We start from the raw sequence: 18,062 nt of genomic DNA, 5'->3' as shown, positions 1-18,062 counted from the left end.
GTAAGACTTTTCCTTCTTTATTGATAAATGTAAGCACAATGATCCTTTCTTAGAAGTGATATTTCTAGCGGTTTATGGATTATATCTTTCAAAAACAATCAAAATAAAAATCAAACCTATAAGAGAAGCACTCCAGAAAAGCTGTCTGGTAGTGATGAAGGGGGAATGGGAGTGGGAAGAAGGATTGTCTCTCCTTTCTTCTGACTATTGGTGCAAAAGCTTCTTTCACCTTCATCCTAGGTTTGCAAACTGTGTTTACCTTTCCTGATCATTTTAGTGCTAAGATTGCCAGGGAAGTTTGGTGGAAGTTGCAAGAAGCTACTCAGCTACTGTTTTCAAATTTATTCTTCTCTCATATATCCTGACCACAGATTCCACTCCCTCTTCTCCTCCCAGTCCCTCCCTCACCAACCTTCCCTTCCCCCAGATTCTTTCCTCCCCATTTTTCCTTTAGAAAAGGGCAGGCCTCCCATAGATATTGACTGATCAGGGCCTAACAAGATACAATACATATTAAGGCTGGATGAGGCAACCCAGTTAGAAGGAAATGGGTCCCAAGTGCAGGCAAATGACTCAGAGACAACCCACACACACATTATTGGGAGTCCCACAAGAACAACAAGCTACACAACCATAAATATATGCAGAAAACCTAGCTCAGACACAAATAAGGTCCATGTTTGTCACTTCAGTTTCTGTGAGACTTTATGAGTCCTAGTTAGTTTATTCTGTAAGTTTTCTTGTGTTATCCTTGACATTTCTGGCTCCTACAACCCTTCTTTCCCCTCTTCCATAGGATTCCCCACATTTCGGGTTGAGGTGGAACTCCAGTATAGTAGAAACTCCCAGGAATCTACTAGGAGGACCTTAGTTAAAACTCCTAGTAATTGGGATACGGAGTCTGCTCCAGCCATCTTTAGTAACCAGATGTGGCTTTCAGTGGAGAGACTGAGACACCAATCCAGTCATAAAACCTTGGTGTCACAGAACTTGTGGGAGTGGCCAACCAATGACTGATCCAGCTTGAGATCCATGCCTGATACTGCCTGATACTGGATATGCCCAGAGACCTAGGATAGAACCAAACACATTGAGGGGAAAAGTCAAAAAAATGATTTCTAAAGACACTGCTATACTCAGAGACCGGAGCCTAGTATAATCATCTTCAGAGAGGCTTCATCCAGCAACTAATGGGAGCAGATAAAAAAAAAACCCACGGCCAATTTTTTTTCTTAGACCCACTGAGGTGAATTCCTGATGCCTGTATGAGGAATGGAATGGGACCCTCTCCAGGAGCATGGGTAACCTCTCAGGGCACACATTACTGAAGAAACCTGGATCTCCCTTCCCCAGAAGCCATCAATTGCCAATAGCTAGGGATGCAACTTCATTAGGTCCTTCCCATCCATGCTGTGACTTTTGGCTAGCTTGATCGTGTGCAACTTTTTGCATGTATGCTCAGCCACTATTAGTTTATACATTGTCACATCTGAAAAATACTTCCTCAGTGGAGAATTCTGCTCCCTCTGACTCCACAAACATTTTGTTTCTTCTTACGCAATGACCCCTTAGCCTTGGGGATAACAAGTCTGATATCATTTTTAATAATGACAAGCAAGGAGCCGGGCGATGGTGGTGCATGCCTTTAATCCCAGCACTCGGGAGGCAGAGGCAGGTGGATCTCTGTGAGTTCGAGACCAGCCTGGTCTACAGAGCTAGTTCCAGGACAGACTCCAAAGCCACAGAGAAACCCTGTCTCAAAAAACAAAAACAAAAAAAAAACCACAAAAAAATAATGATAAGCAAGTAGTTTTCAGGAAAGAACCTGTCACAAAGTTTCCATTGTATGATTTTTGCAAATGCAGTTACTCCTTTTGAGTTGGCTGCAGAGGACCTAAGCTGGCCTTGTAGGGATGCACTGAACAGCTGGAGCCTATTGTATTGAATACTCAGAGTTTACTATTCATGTTAAAATAAACCCAAGTCCTCTGCGTGATTCTCTTTAAGTGACTCTATTAACTTTGGGCAATGACCTATAAAAAGCAAGTCATGTACCTTGACTATAGCTATCTAAGGAGTTCTCTCAGGGAGTGGAGATTTCAGCCACCTAAAGCTGATTCTGGTTACAATTCACTAAAGGAAAAGAAAATGAAGGAGGCTCATGTCCTTGATGGAGGACTTTGCTAGATGATAATTGGGATGCTTGGCTTCTTATACTCCCATGCCATGCATTCTGAGGTGAATTTGGCACCCTTACTTAGGAATAGAAGAAACTGGAGCTCTGCTAGGTAAAATGGCCCATACAACTGGACTCTGTCAAGCCAGGCTGCCACATGGTTTCTGCAGGCAGCCAGATGTCAAAGGCTATGAAATCATGTTACCATGATTTTTGCAATGAACTGTCAGAAGCAGGCTGCCAGAAATATCTAGGAAAATCACATTCACTTGCTTCTGTTCTTTCTATGTGGTTGGTATTAATAACTTTCTTTTCTGTGTATAAAAAATTGCTACTGAGAACACTCTTCCAGGTCAGTCTGGCATCCCCTTCCCGTTCCTTCCCATCAGTGCCTGGCTCTTCCCTGCACCATCATTACATTTTCTCTCCTGTAAATGCTTCTTAAGAGAAAAATAAAATTAAATGCACCTTAAGGAAGGTATTTGACATTTATCTGAAAGTTAAAAAAGTGGAGAAGCGTCTATAGTTATTATTGAGCATGCTAATCACTTGGCGGAGTGATTATCCCTATTCATATTGAACAAGTGCTATATGATGAGAATCTGGGACGTTATTTCCCCAGAATTAGTTCGAAATTCAAATGTCAAGACTTGATTAGACTAGAGAAGAGTGCAGCTTTCTCATGAGCATACTGCCTTTGCAAATGTCTGCAGTTCCAGTTTCCCCCAAACAGCTGAGGGGTCACAAGGACCAGGTCACAGGTCAAAGCCACCCCCCAACTCATTCATGCATCACTTTCCAGAGAACATCCTGATATCCTATCCGCCGTGTCCCTTCCTTTCTCTAATACCCCAAAGTCTTTCTTTGGTCTCCAGTGACTATCACACATATACACCTTTTCTCATGGAGTCACTCTTTGAGGAAATGCCTGACAGGTAATGGGTTTCTGTGATGAAGAGAAGGGTAGGAAGAAATTATGTGTTGACCTCTCAAGCGGAGCCTGACTGCAGGCTGGGATTTAATGGCCCATCACTCCAGCAGGATTAGTAGCCTTCTTCTATTTCTGTTGAAAACTGATGCTCAGAGATCATAATTTCTTCTTCTATGAACTGAGTAATTTTTAATATAAAACATTAAGTCCTGCAGGGACTTGAACCTGCCTCTTTCTAGACTTCTTACAAGATTGTAGCCTCCAGTAATCTACACACCAAGGAGAGATATGGAGCCTGAATACACAGTGACCTGATTAGTCTGTTTTCCCTATTAGGCAGTAAGCCCCAGAGGGACAGGGCGTTTTTTATGTTTACTTACATCCCCAGCACTTGCTATGTTATATCACATAGTGAGTATATCGTGGAATGATTGAATAAAAAAATGAATGAATCCGCAACTGTATTAGAGTCTTTCAATACATGATTGCCAAAGCAATCTACCTGCTACCCACCTACAGCACAGCAATCCTGTACGGGAGATAGCTCACTCACAGAATGCTTAGTTAGCATACTTAATTAAGCTTAACCTTTGGCACAGGAGGAGGAAGGTACATTGTATGCCAAGAATGGTGAGCTTCCAGCTCAGCCAAGGAACATTTGGGCCAGGCACTCCTCAAGGCTTCAGTTTCCTCAAAAGTCAAGCTTCATCCCATCCTGAGATCTTACAGCAGTAAAAAATAAAAATGTCTGTGAACCTATGACTCCACTACAGAAAAATCAGTTTGGCACTTTGGACAGGGTCAAATTCGCTATAAACTTTTATAAACCCCGTTCTGGCATAGTGGCTTATAGAGGGGATGGAAGCCTCTGTAGGAGCTCCATCCCTTAAGAAAGCAGCAGGGGGGCTCAGCCAACTTCCTGAGCTGGAAAACAGTCCAGGGTGATCTTGAGCCTCTTTTTCCAACTGGGAAACCTACTCTGTCATTACATGAGTATGCGCTTCAGAGGGGCAGTCTCTTCCCCACAATGCTTGTGGCAGCAGAGAGGCAGAGAGCTAGAAGTGAGCAATAACACATTTTGAATGAAAATACTTTATAAAATTATATTGCATTCTTTCCTATCAACATGTTTATACTCTTGCATGTTCCCCTTTCTTTCTGTTCTCATTCAATTAGCATAAAAACAAGGTCACAATGAAAATGTTTTTTTAAATGCTTAGCTTCTTTGCTAAGAAGTACGATGGCAATGTTGATTAATCAAATAATTCTGTGCATTGATTTTTGCCTTGATGTGTTGTGCCCACAAGCTGTGATGAGGGCAAACAGAGGTGATTAGACAAGGTTCATACAATCACTCTTTGTCTCTCAGGACAAAAACCACCACTGAGCACAGCCACACAATGCTGAGAGGTACAAACCAGTGCCTTCTAACTGGCATCTTAGTCTGTTGTTTCTAATAACAGACGTACAGGTTAGACCAGATACCCTAAGGACTACTGTTGTCTAACGCCTGTTGTATGCAAGGCTCTGTGCTGAAGATACTTGGTGTAGCATTCATTTCATTGCTATAAGAACATCCCTTACCCCCAAAATAATCTCTGTACAAGAAAATGATTGTTCAGAGAGATTATGCATCTTGGATAACATCACATAGCCAGCAAGTAGCAAAATGGGGTTTGGAAACTTATCTAAGAATTTAAACAAACTAAAGATTTGGATTGTTTTTGTTGCATATGAGATACCAACTGATTAGTACAGTTATTAAATCTAGAGTACACGTTCTGTTAGCCTCTACTTCTTACAGAAAGTTGTTTCATTTTATTCTCAGATACCTAATGGTTTCTATCTTTACAGAAGGTTTATACACACACACACACAAACACACACACACACACACACACACACACACACACACACATATATATATATATATATATATATATATATATATATATACATACATACATACATACATACATACCAATGAATATAATCCCATGGACAAGGATAGAACATGGTTGAGATAGTAGAAAAAGTCATTCTATATTTCAGTAGTTTTAAAAATTAAAGATGGCAAGATACAAGCAACAGCAACACAGCAGTAAACCTCTGCCTGCCCTCTGAGGTCAAAAGGAGGCATGGAAAACAAGGTCACAAAAACATATCAACTTAATGACTACAACCTGGTCTAAAACCATGAAGTCACTTTGTAAACTAATAAGGGACTGTAAGTAGAAACAGTAGGACAATGAGCAGAAGCTTGGTTATCTAGTTGGAAGTATTTGGCTCTTTCCCCAAATAAATTAATAAATAACATTTATTCGTCTGGTACGTCCTATTTGCCTGCACATGCTATCCATTTGGCTAAAATGATTTCTTTTATCAGCTTAAAATATCTGCATGCTACAAGTAACAGATATGGCAGAGCTGGAACTTCAGGCCAGGGCCTGATGCCCTCCTTGCCTGAGTTGTTAGTGGTCATTTATCTACACCCCAGGGAGAAAATCTACTAGCTTGGCTCCGGCTTCATCACCTCACCTACGAATAGGCTTATTGGATTCTAAGCTGGCTATGTGTGTCTTCAGCTTAGAGCATCCATATTTTCCCATGCTCAAAGATTCTTTCACCAGGGTTAAAATGTAAGAAATTTGTACACTGCCTTTGTACTTAGTAGGCTATCTAAGAAATGAGGACTTAATTAAGCAATACATTATCTTTTAAGTTCTTCAAGTCCTCTGATGGTCTTTGAGCCAGCTAATTGATCAGTTCATTACTGTGGATAAATCCTTACGACATAATCATGATGTATCTCAATTTACACTAACTGGAAGATAATTTGTAGTATATTATACAATTATTTTGGCAATATGTTCTCATTATAATTATGCTTCCCTCAGGCAGATATTAAAGTATATTTAGAGCCCCTCAGCATATACTTAGTTTTAGTTGTAAGGAGTAGTTCACAGATATAAATGTTCTATCTACATCATACAACAATTAATTGTTGTGAATAGCCAACAATTCACTGGAAATGTGCTCCAATCAACCATGTTCATATTATTCAGAATGCCCACTTGAAGATTCTACAAATCCTTGAAAAAGTATACTTAGAAGACTGAAATAGGTTTGAACTTCAAGTAGCAAACAATAAAATGCTAGAAATGTATTTCTATGTATACTCCTCAGAAATATGCCAATGCTTCATTTCAGCCCCATCAGAATTTGGCTTTAATAAAAGATAAAAATGTATCCTGGGTTTTGAGGTAGCTCTATTTTAGAAAAAAAATTATGTAAAGAATTATATTTGTGTATATTGGGCCATATCTTAAGACTTCAGTAGGAACAGTGAACTTTAGTTTTCTATAGAATTGTGGAGATGTCATCCCTGTCGGGTACATAACAAGTCTCCAATTTTCAAATGAACATCAAGACTATATAAGGGGAAAAATCATGTTGCTATGCCATGAAAAAAAATTCTACAAAGAAATCCCACACTAGCTCAGTGTGTATAATAGAGGGTTTAAGTCTTGTATTATAAATAATTTGGCCAAGTAATGAAAGGAAAGTAGCTACAACTATCTAGTCTTCAACCCTATTGAAGACCTGAGAAGGGAAATAATATTACTTGAGTAAGCAAGAAGTGCAAACAAGCAACTTCCCAAATGTGCAACAAATGACAGAGACAACCAGCTAACTGGGCAATCACCCAAAGTCTTATTTGCAAAGTGGAGCAACCAAATTCGGCTAAGGCCTAGAGTAACTGACAGACCATTTTCGGAGGCAGGAAAATTTTCAAAACCATCTTACCTTCTCTTGGCAAGATTTGACAGTATTTTTTTCTTGTATTCTGCTTTTCCTGTTCAGACGTCAGAAATTTTGTCAGTGGTCAATGCATGGACAATTCCTTGCCCAAAAGCCAGTATTGCCAAGAAGAAAACAAGCTCCAAGTGGAGTGTCCTCGGTGCATAACATTCCCTTGGGAATAGATGGGTGCTGCCAGGAGCAATCATTTCTCATGTCAACAAAACCCTAAGTTATTTAAATGCCATAGTCTACAGCTCTTTGAAGGGGTTGAAAATTACCTATCTATGTAGAATACAATCTCTGTGTATCTAAAGAACCTGATTAGTCTAACTATAAGAAGGCAAACATGGACGACTATTGACCTATAAAACTTAAAGACTAAGATTCCATATTAGAATATTAAACAATCTTTAAAGAAATGTGCAACAAATGAGGACAGTGACCTCAAAATGTAAACAATGTATAAGTATATTGACCAGAGGTAGAACTGTATATTGCAATATGATAAATATATCCTAAAATTGTATCAATATACAAAATGTCTTAAGCAGAGGTGGAAGCATGCATGCATACAACATAACAAAATAACTTTGCCCAAGTATACAAATATTGTAGATGAAGATAGGAACATATTCAATATAATTTAAGTTTGTATCAATATACAAGAATCTATACCAATGTAAATTACCTATAAATAATAGGTCATAAGTATTCACTCTAATACTCACTATTATTATTAGTGTGAGTAAGCTCTCACTAACCTATTATCCCATCCAATTTCCCCCTTTTTATTTTCAAAGAGTTCCTGAGCCTACATAATATCCCCCAATCCCAAACCCTATAACAGTTAAAATCAACCCCTAAATGATGTCCCTAGCCCTGCGGACAAACTTTTTTAGGAGTCAGGACATTGTCCTCTGGACTTACATCCAGCTGTCATTGGATGATGTTCTTTCTGTGGAATCCTATGAAAGTAAAATGGTGGTTAAGTTTCAATATTATTGTCTTGTATAATTGCAAATAAGATCTGAGTATTCAGTAGGATTTTCCTGAGGTTTCTATTTGGAGTTCTGTCCAGAACGTTTTTAAAAAAGTGCACTACTTCAGCTACCAAGTTGGAACCATCTTGAACAGCTGGTACCCCAAACAGGTCTTATAGTAGTGCTATCAGCATCATGATATCATATCATGTTTTTGTGGGGCCCCATCTTCTTTCTGGAAACTTCAAAGATTACTGCAGGAAAATTCATCGTTCATTGTGGAAAACTTAAACATTATTCATACAGACACATATTCTATGAAAGGTATGATAGAGACAAAAATAGGTATGAAGAAAAGTAAATTTTTTTCTAAATTCTTTCTTCTTTCTGTCTGATACAAGACAGCTCTTGACATGAGACAGAAACTCTGAATTTTTTTAACAACATGCTTAGATTTAGAGAAGGACAGAGTTATGTCCAACTCCATAGGCAGCTTTGATATTTAAGTGAATCATGATTATTATTTTATTTAGTATTCAGGTTCTTACCCCCAGATAACTTGTCCTCATAAGTGATAATTCTCTTTGTTTGGTGATCCTATCTGTATAATTATCTTTTCCTCTGTAGGCATCTGGATGTCCAGGGTCTCTTGACTTTTTGAAGATGAATATTTTCCTGCAAAGACAGGAACAAAAACCCTGCCCCAACCTTTATGAGGTTTCCTTACCATCTGATTTGTTGTCACCGCTGTGGATGAGGCTTCATTTCTCTTTCTCAAGAGATTTCTCTTTTTCAAACTGAATCTTTATTAATTTCAATGGTATCCATAACTTTTCTTCTCCTGTTGAAAGAAAAACTTCTTCCCCAATGTAGCACATCTCCTAACTTCTACTGTGAGGTCAACACATCCTTGAAATACACTGGCTGATTTAATTCAGAAAATTTTTCTATCATCCAATGTTTCTCTGCTGCTGTTGTTCCTTTCTCAATAGCATTAAGAAAATTCAAGGTCAAAAAAGCATTATTTCAGGGAGTATTTTCCACCCCATTTTGTTTGTAGTTTGATTTGATCTTTCTATAGCTGCCTGACCTGTAGGATTGTGTAACATACCTGTAATATGCTTTATATTATAATAAGCAAAACTGTTTCATTTTCTTAGAGAAATATGTTTGATCATTATCTGTCTTTATTTGCACAAGTATACCTATGATGGCCATAACTTCTAACAAATGTGTAATTACTGAATCAGCCTTTTCTGAGCTCAAAGCAGTTGCCCATTGAAAATCTGAATAAGTGTCAATGGTATGGTGTACATATTTTAATTTTCCAAATTCTGCAAAGTGGAACACATCCACCTGCCAGATTTCATTCCTTTAAGTACCCTTTGGGTTACTCCCTGGTAGGTAGCAGTGTTTGGTTCCAGAAAGAGCAAGTAGGACATCTCTTTATAAACTCCTTAGCTTGTTGCCATGTAATGAAAATTCTTTCTTTAAACCTTTACTATTGACATGATGTTTCTTATGAAATTCTAAGGCCTTCAACACATTTCCAATCAATAATTGATCAACTTCTGCATTGCCTTGTGCTAGAAGACCTGGCAGACCTGTATGGGATCTGATGTGTGTTATATATTTGGGACAGAACCTATTCCTGATTGTATCTTGTGTTACGGGAGGTCCTCCCACTCCTCCAGCCTATTGCCTCTGAGATACCAGCCCCTTGGGGCGTGGTCTCTCTCCCTTTAAAAAAGCGGCCACTTCCCTCTCCTCTCTCTCTTCACTTCCTGCTCTGCCAGTGACTTGACTTCCTTCCTGGTTACGCAGAGGGCTGACAGTGATCTGTAAGTTTTTTCCCCTTTAAATAAATACCACCCTATTAATCATAATTCCAAACTGGTGTGGCATTGTTTGTGACTTACGCCTTCATTTATCTTGAACCTGCATGAATAATGAATTCAATTCAATATCATCAGGTATAAATGCAGCAGTTTCAATAAGCAAGACAACTCTTTCTGCATATTGTGATCAGTAACTATATTAAGAGATTCTTTAAAACCCCTTAGTACCATGAGAATAGCATATAATTCTGCCTTCTGGACAGAATTATAAGGGATTTGTCCCACCTTACTTAAATCTTCTGATTTGTAACCTGCCTTTCCTGATTTATTTGCATCAGTATAGAATGTATTGGTGTGTCCCATACAATGTGGGGAAGGATACACACTTTATAAGGTTGATTCTATTGCTTTTGGGATAATTGCTATTAATCTCTCCTAAATATTTAGCACAGGATTTTGGCCATGGTTCATTATCTTCCAACAATTTTTTAATTTCATCAGAAGTAAAAAAGACTATAATCTCTGCTGGATCTATACCTGCTAGTTAATAAAGTCTCAATTTCCCTTTTATAATTAATTCAGAAACTTTTTTCATATAAGTTTTACTTTTTTACTTGGTTTATGTGGTAAAAGATCCATTATAAGATAATATCTCCCCTTTGCATTAAAGTCCTGTGAGGGAAATTCTGGAAGGCAATATAACTAGAATGCAATTAAGATTTGGATTCACCTTATCCACATGTGCCTCCTGTAATTTTTCTTCAATAACCATCATTCCTTTTCAGCTTCAGTTGTTAATTCTCTGGGACTATTTAAGTCTTTGTCACCATCTAAGGTTTTGTTTAAATGAACTATTAGATCAGGTGCTAGCCTAACAGCTGATCATAGACTGAAAATGTTTCCTAACAATCTTTGAAAGTCATTAAGGGTCCACAATCGATCTTTCCTAATTTGTACCTTTTGTGTTCTAATTTTCTGTAAACCTATTTTATAACCTAGGTAACTGACAGAATCTCCTCTCTATATTTTTTTTCAGAAGCAATTTGTAATCCCCATTTTGGCAAAACGTTCTTTATTCCTTCTAACATTCTTTTTGAGGTATCTATGGTTGAATCAGACATCAAAATGTCATCCATATAATGGTAAATTATAGATTTAGAAAATTTTTTATGTATTATATCCAATGGCTGACTTACACAGAATTGGCATAGGGTGGGTATTAAACATTCCCTGTGGAAGGATGGTCCACTTGTATCTCCTAGTAGGTTGAGAATTATTATAAATAGGTACTGTCAAGGCAAATTTTTCTTTGTGTTTTTCTTGTAAAGGTATAGTGAAGAAACAATCTTTTAATCAATAACTTTAAGAGGCCATCCTTTTGGTAATAGAGGAATTCCAGATTGTAGAGGGCCCATAGTTTGAATTTCTTTGTTGACAGCTCTTAGATCTGTCACCATTCTCCACTTGCCAGATTTGTTTTTAATACCAAATACAGGAAAATTCCAAGGGCTTGTTGATTCTTCAATATGATGAGCATCTAGTTGCTCTTATACCACCTGTTCTAAAGCCTGCAGTTTATCTTCTGTTAATGGCTACGGTTTAACCCATATGGTTTCTCAGTTAACCATTCAAAAGATAGGGTCGCTGGTACCTCTAAACATTTGCTAGTTGCTTTGTGTTCTTGCATAGCCTGAATGGCTGGTGACCTCTGTGTATAGTAGTTTATAATATTCTTCCCAGAATTATGAGTTTCTGGGACTGCAGGGATATTAATCTGGGTATTCCATTGCTGCAGCAGATCAGAACCCCATAAATTCATTGCAATATTAGCCACATACGGCCTCAGCCTTCCTCTTTGTTCTTCTGGCACTATGTATTCAACCCATCTTGTGATTTGTTTCACTTGAGATAAGGTTACAATTCCTAGTAATTGAACATCTGTGTCTTGAAGAGTATAATTTGGATGCCAAGATTCTGGAGTAATGATACGTACACACCTGTGTCTATCAATTCCACAATTACTGTGCCACTTATATGCACTCTTAGCTTTGGTATTTGATCATTTATAGAAGTCTGCCAGAATATACCTTCCAGTTTCCTAATGGAATTTTTATCTATCCTCCATGGTTATTCCATCATCCAGAACAGTATAGTTTTTTACAAAAGGCTCTGGATTTTTTAATTTTCCTAGTGAGATGTGTTTTCCACAGTGACTGGGAATGACTAAACCACTTTTGACTTGGGGGCCTATGAGAGGCCCCCCAATGACTTTCCCAATGGTATCAGGTTGCATTATCTGTCTTTTGTTGATCTACATACATCTGAAGGCTGAGTCCTGTTATTCTTGCCATTCCCAGAGGAGATATTATTCCTAGGAATTCCTTGTCTACAATTCCTTCTCATATGTCCTATTCAACCACAATTAAAACATTTGGCATTTTGATGTCTCCTCATTTTTTTGAAAATTGCTTCTCCTACCCAAGATTCAGTATTATAATCAAATATCTCAGTGTTCATTGTATGCAGGATCCATTCATCCATTGGTGCTAATCTAACCTTTAAAGGTCCAAATATCTTTTTGCATTCTAAGTTGGCATTTTACAAAGCCAGAGATTCAATAAGTACTTGTTTAGTATCTGTGTCTGTTACTCCTATTTGTACAGCCTTAGTTAATCATTGTAAAATGTCACCAAATGGTTCTCTATGGCCCTGTTTAACCCTGGTATATGATTCAATTCATTTTCATATTTCTTGAATCCTGTCCCAAGCATTTAAGGCTGCTCTGTGGCATAGGGATGAAATTTGTTCATTGTAAAGAGCTTGAGCCTGTGGGTCAGCATAAGGGCCCTCAGCAAGAATTTGATCTTGGGAAGTCTCAAGTCTTTTTGCTTTTCCCTGTTGTTCTAAAGTTTAGCCTCTTCCCTGAAGTAACATTTAAACAAGTTGAAGTCCATCATTCAGGTCTGCTGAAATTAACAATAGCCACTTATGTGGCATGGCTTTGATTCTAGAAGCCCATGTCTTTACCATCTCCCTAACAAATGTGGAATGCAAGCCATAAGTTACGAAAGCTTGCTTACTTTCTTTTAGATCATTCATTCCTATAGGTGTCCATCTACCTTCTTTGGATCCTTTTGAGCCTTTAGAACTTGATGTTTTGTCAGAGTAGATTACAGGATAGGAAGCTAAAAAATCCTGGGTAAGTCATCTCTGACAGCTACTGGTGATGTTGAACACTGTCCTTGTACCTCTTATCCTGATCCTCAGCTCCAATAATTTCCTCAATTATTTCAAATCTTTTTACTACTGTCTTTTGTAAAGCCTGAATGTCCTTGCCTGTATATATTTCTAGTGATTTCATTGAGGCACCTAGCCTCTGGACCTCATTCTGCACATGTGATTCCAAGGTCTTAAGTTTTTCGTTTAAAGATAACATCTCATTCTTGGACATTATTTGGATAATGTGTAGATTGCCTTCCTGGACAAATACTCTATCTGCTAACCTATCATAACTTTTTATCAAATTTTGATTGTCAAATTCAACAGTATGAATTCTTTCAGATAATTCCTCAGTACCCTTTGACATAGATTCAATTTTGTCTGTCAAATTAGTGTTACCCTTTCCAATAATATTATTTTTTTTTAGGTAACTTTTGATTTTCGATGGCATTAATCCTGTCAGCTAGCTGTTCATTGTTAGTCTGTAAAGATTGTATCATTTCTAAAAGTGCCTTGTTCTTGGCTCTGTTATCAAACCATTTTCTTAAAGATGTAATATGAAGGAAAAACTGAGTCCCAATATCCAATAAATGGATATATCACCATAACCTTATAAGCCTTGCAGAACACAATCCATAGTATTAGCAAAAAAGTTACTACAATCTTCCATGGTAATGTTGTCTGTCATTAACTTTCAAGTTTATTGGTTTATTAATTACCTGTTGTTTTAGGTATAATAATCTTTATTGCCCAGCAGGTGTCATGGTTGCAGAGTCACGACTATTGGCAGCACAACCGGTGGCACCAGGCACAGTCCAGCACTGCTTTGCTTTCTTGCCTTGGTGCTGGTTAAATACTGAGACATGTGCTTTGCTTGACAAATTAAAAGCAATTAAATTAATTCTGTACATGGAGCAAGAAGCCCAGAACTCACGGGAAGGGAGCAGAAACCGGAAGCTGCACAGGGAATGCCGGCAGTAGGAGGGGCGGGATCACGCGCAAGCTTGGAAAATTTCCAAGTAGACGCATGCAGTTAGCTCCGCTGTGGTGGGGGTTTTACAAAAACCACTTAGTAGGTAAAAGCAAGCCAAGTAGGTGGGGGTGGGAGACTTTCTGGGCTGTGGACCAGTTAGGCCTTTAAGCCAGTCCACCTAGTAGGTGCGGAGTTCTTACGTATGTGGGGGCCAGATGAATAAGGATGCTAAAAAGAAATCCCACACTAGTTCAGAATTGAGTATAATAAAGGGTTATTTATTTAGGGGTGGACTCACAGATCACAGTCCTCTGCACAAATGGGGAACAGGAACCAAATCACACAGCTGGAAGAGAGGGCAACAGCGCATGGTTTATAGTATAAGAGACCACATACAATGGGCGGGTAACTTAAAGGCTAATGGTGGTAGGAATTCCTACAGCAATACCAAACACATCTGCTTCTTCAACACTCCAAAAATGAAAAAAAAAAATCTTACCAAAAGTGTCTTCCCTTACAACTTCCAACAACTATTAATCAAGCTCTCTGTCATCTGGGCTATCCTGTGACATATGAATTTTATTTCTCTTCAGCTAATACTTTCATGGTTCTTTCTGTATGCCCACTATGATGAAGGAATAAGAAAACTTTTAAAACCCTAGCCTAATAAATAAGGTCATCATCATCTAGACCAGATTATTTATTATTTTATGCCTTTATATGTGAGATGCAGTTTCACGTGCTTCATGTCATGATGGAAAACACCAAATTTAACAGTGCAAACAATAGTGCTAGGCCAGTACTGATACGTAGGGCACACAGCCTGTCGTAGGTTATCATCATCCATACCAAGGGTGACATCATGCTTCTTGATCCCAATTTTCAGTGTTTGCCTCACCTTTTACATCATATAATGACAGTGATTCCAAGGCCACCTCTCAGTGTGACAAGCCAAGGCTTCACATCTGATGAAAGTTCTACTTTGTCTTCAAATCTGATGAAGATAGAACCAGATCTTCATGTCTCATGGGTGTCAAGTCAGGTCTTCTACCTGATGAAGGCTAAGACAATTTTTCATATATAATGTAACTCAAAATGAAGGTCAAACCACGTCTTCAGATTTGAGAAAGTTGAACCAAGTCTTTAAATGTAGTGAAGATGGAACAAACCTTCATATCTGGTGGAAAGCAAACTAGGTCCTCCTATCTTACGAAGGTCAAGCCAAATCTTCATATCTGATAAGAGCTAAACCAAGTATTCATATATAAGGAAGTTCAGCATGAAGGGCAAACTGGTTTACATATCTGACAAAGGTCAAACCAGGTCTTTGTATCTGATGACCATGCTGGGCATTATTAAATCACCATCCTGGATTTTTGACTTTCAGCTTCCAGTCCTCTTGCTTCTACCCAAAAAGGGTACTTTGTGTCCACACAGATAAACCATGGTAATTACCTCATCTTCAAACCCACGATCCCATACCATGTACAGTCTCTTTTACCATGTGAATAATCATGTGAATATGTACTCAAGTCAGAATGTGGACACCTATAGGGAACTTCAGTCTACTTCAGGAGAAAATGGAATTCTTCTGAATACCAGGGACTTTTAGACTCATTCTGATTCTCTTCTAATAAACTATCCTTTGGGATTTAACATTGATTAAATGTGGAAGAAAATGTTGACAATAAAAATATATCAAAAGAGTAGCCTATTCCTCACTTATTCCATTGATGACAGACAGTGCAATTATGTGGACCAAAACTATCCAAGTCAAAGAAAGTATGTATGGGACTGTAAGTATCACAGAAAAAAATGATGCACCCTGGAGCTCAAATTTATATCTTAAAATCATTCCTCTGGTTCCTAATACCATCCTACTCTGAAGATTTTACACAGAAGGAGACTATTTCTGTCTGGAAGAAAAGTTTTTACTTCAGCTACAGTGTGTACACTACACATTGGGAAGATATTCACTTGAAATTATTGACTAGAAGTCATGTCTGATGGCTGGAACGTCATCCTTCTATAGAGAAAACTATAAAAGTAGCAATATACTTTGGTTTAGTCAATATAAACTTCCAGTACATATATTTTTTCAAGGGAAGAAGCTGTAATAAAAAGCCGTAAAAATATTCCAAAAAAATACTCAAAATAGCCCAGGAGAACTCCAGGCTCTATTTAAAGGCTTTGAAACTGTAGTTACTGTATAATAGCCATTATTTTTGATATATGGCTTGCCCTCAATGATGGATGTTGGGAATTCATGGAGGATATTTGCTGTTGCTATCTTTGTAGTATGGTATTGCTTTGGGAGAACAGAACAGAGTGAAGGTTCAAGATTCTTCAGGCACTGAGAGATGCTATTGGAATGTTTGGCTCCATTTATCTCACACGATGACTCTGCAGCCGCTGCACACCTCAAAACCCTATTATCTAGGCCTTCTTCATCTAAATGTTAATCAGATCTTAGAAAATATGTGACATATATATATATATGGACATTGTGCTGCTCAGTGCACCTGATAACCATCCGTTGAATTCTAAGAGCTCATCTAAGGACTACAGAGCTATATCAATGCTACTGTGTAAAGGGTTCCTGACAGTTGCTAAAACCTCACAAGGCATCTGGATTAGTGTGGCATCACCATTGTTAATGAGAGGTAGCTGTGTCTCAAAGAATACTGATATTAATGGAACGACTAGAAATGCTCTTTCAGGAGCCAAGTGGCATAGAGCTTTTGCTCTTCCATATGCAGATTAATTTTAGATAGAAATAAAAGAAGGTAAAAATCGAAACAAAGGAATAGCCATGTAGACTTTCCTAGCTCAATAGCACAAGGCAGAGTAACCAATCAAAGAGACTCACACCATCTTTCCTCCTTTTGGATTATGTTATGAAGGGACAACATACTGTCCTAAAGATACAGATTTTGCCTCTTTTGTTATTAGTCTCTTTAAGTTCTTAAAATTGATCCTCAAGCAATACAGCATGATTATTTGTTTATAGTATCATTAGCTTATAAAGAATTAGAGCAGCCCAGAAGAAAAGACATTTGAAACAGAATGATAATGTCTATTAATTGGAGTAGAGAATTAGTAGGGGAAAGCTGGTTAAGAAAAACATTAACCTGGATGATATTTGTCCAAACAAGGATATATAACTGTGTTTCTCACTGGAGAGGTTATGATTTTGACCCTAACCTTCCAAAAAATGAAAACAAACTTGTTAACAGGATCACTTACATAACTCCTGGTATCTATGAAAGAAGAAAAAAAGAAGCACTTATTCAGAAAAAGAATAGTTTCTCCCAGTGCTGATAACCAAGCAACTGATATGCTAGAGTCAGCAAGATGACAAATCTTAGCTTTCCTATCTTGTTGGCTACAGCCAGTACATGGCCTCGTGTAAGCATTAGGACTTACCATCCAGTCATGTGTCCATTGGGCCAGAAATTTAGCTAACAGAATTAATGGCTCCCAAACTAGGGATCTCATCATCCCTCAACTCCATCTTGTGCCCTGTGCAGCTGAGGCTGGATTTGGGCTTGCAAACCTATTGTCTGAGCCTCCACAGCTCTGAGAGTTCAGTCTTGTACATCCATAACGCACTGAGTTTTTATTTCTCTCTATGCCAATGATATGACATCACAACTTACTTGATAGTAATTATGCTGGGGAATTAGTATTATTAGAGGATCATATTAGCATAGGCAATTAAGGAGAATGTAGAGTGTAAGTGAAGATGACATCGTTGATCCCGTATTTGTCATATAGCTCTGTCCGGGGTGTAATGATTTACACAGAAGCAGAACTTGTACTTAGCAGTGTAAACTTGGTGAAGCACGCACACAGCAGTGGCAGCTTAGAAAACTGAGCACCACTCATCCACTTAGCAGATAAACATGGCCTAAGAATGCAGAGAAGGCGGTCATAGAAAAAAAAAGGCTACTTCTGCAAAAGTCTATTAGAAAACTCTCCATGTCGTGATTATACATTTTTGTTTTTAAAACTGACACTTATCCTGATGTGACATTTTTCTTAATCCCTTCCTGATTTTAGTTGAAATACCAGCATCTAAAGACAAAGTCATAAGGTGAAGCTTACAAAGCTCTCAGAGAACAGAGCTTTGAGTGACATC

At 38.1% G+C, this 18,062-nt stretch overlaps 1 protein-coding gene across 12 annotated transcripts in view; it reads left to right on the top strand.

The window, feature by feature from the left end:
- Positions 1-18,062, top strand: part of Grik1 (glutamate ionotropic receptor kainate type subunit 1) — a 385,263-nt gene that overhangs the window by 258,501 nt on the left and 108,700 nt on the right. The gene's annotated exons all lie outside the window — the stretch shown is intronic.

Source organism: Microtus pennsylvanicus, chromosome 1 (assembly GCF_037038515.1).
Source record: "Microtus pennsylvanicus isolate mMicPen1 chromosome 1, mMicPen1.hap1, whole genome shotgun sequence".
Taxonomy (NCBI): Eukaryota; Metazoa; Chordata; class Mammalia; order Rodentia; family Cricetidae; genus Microtus; species Microtus pennsylvanicus.
This window is presented reverse-complemented; position numbering and strand designations above follow the sequence as displayed.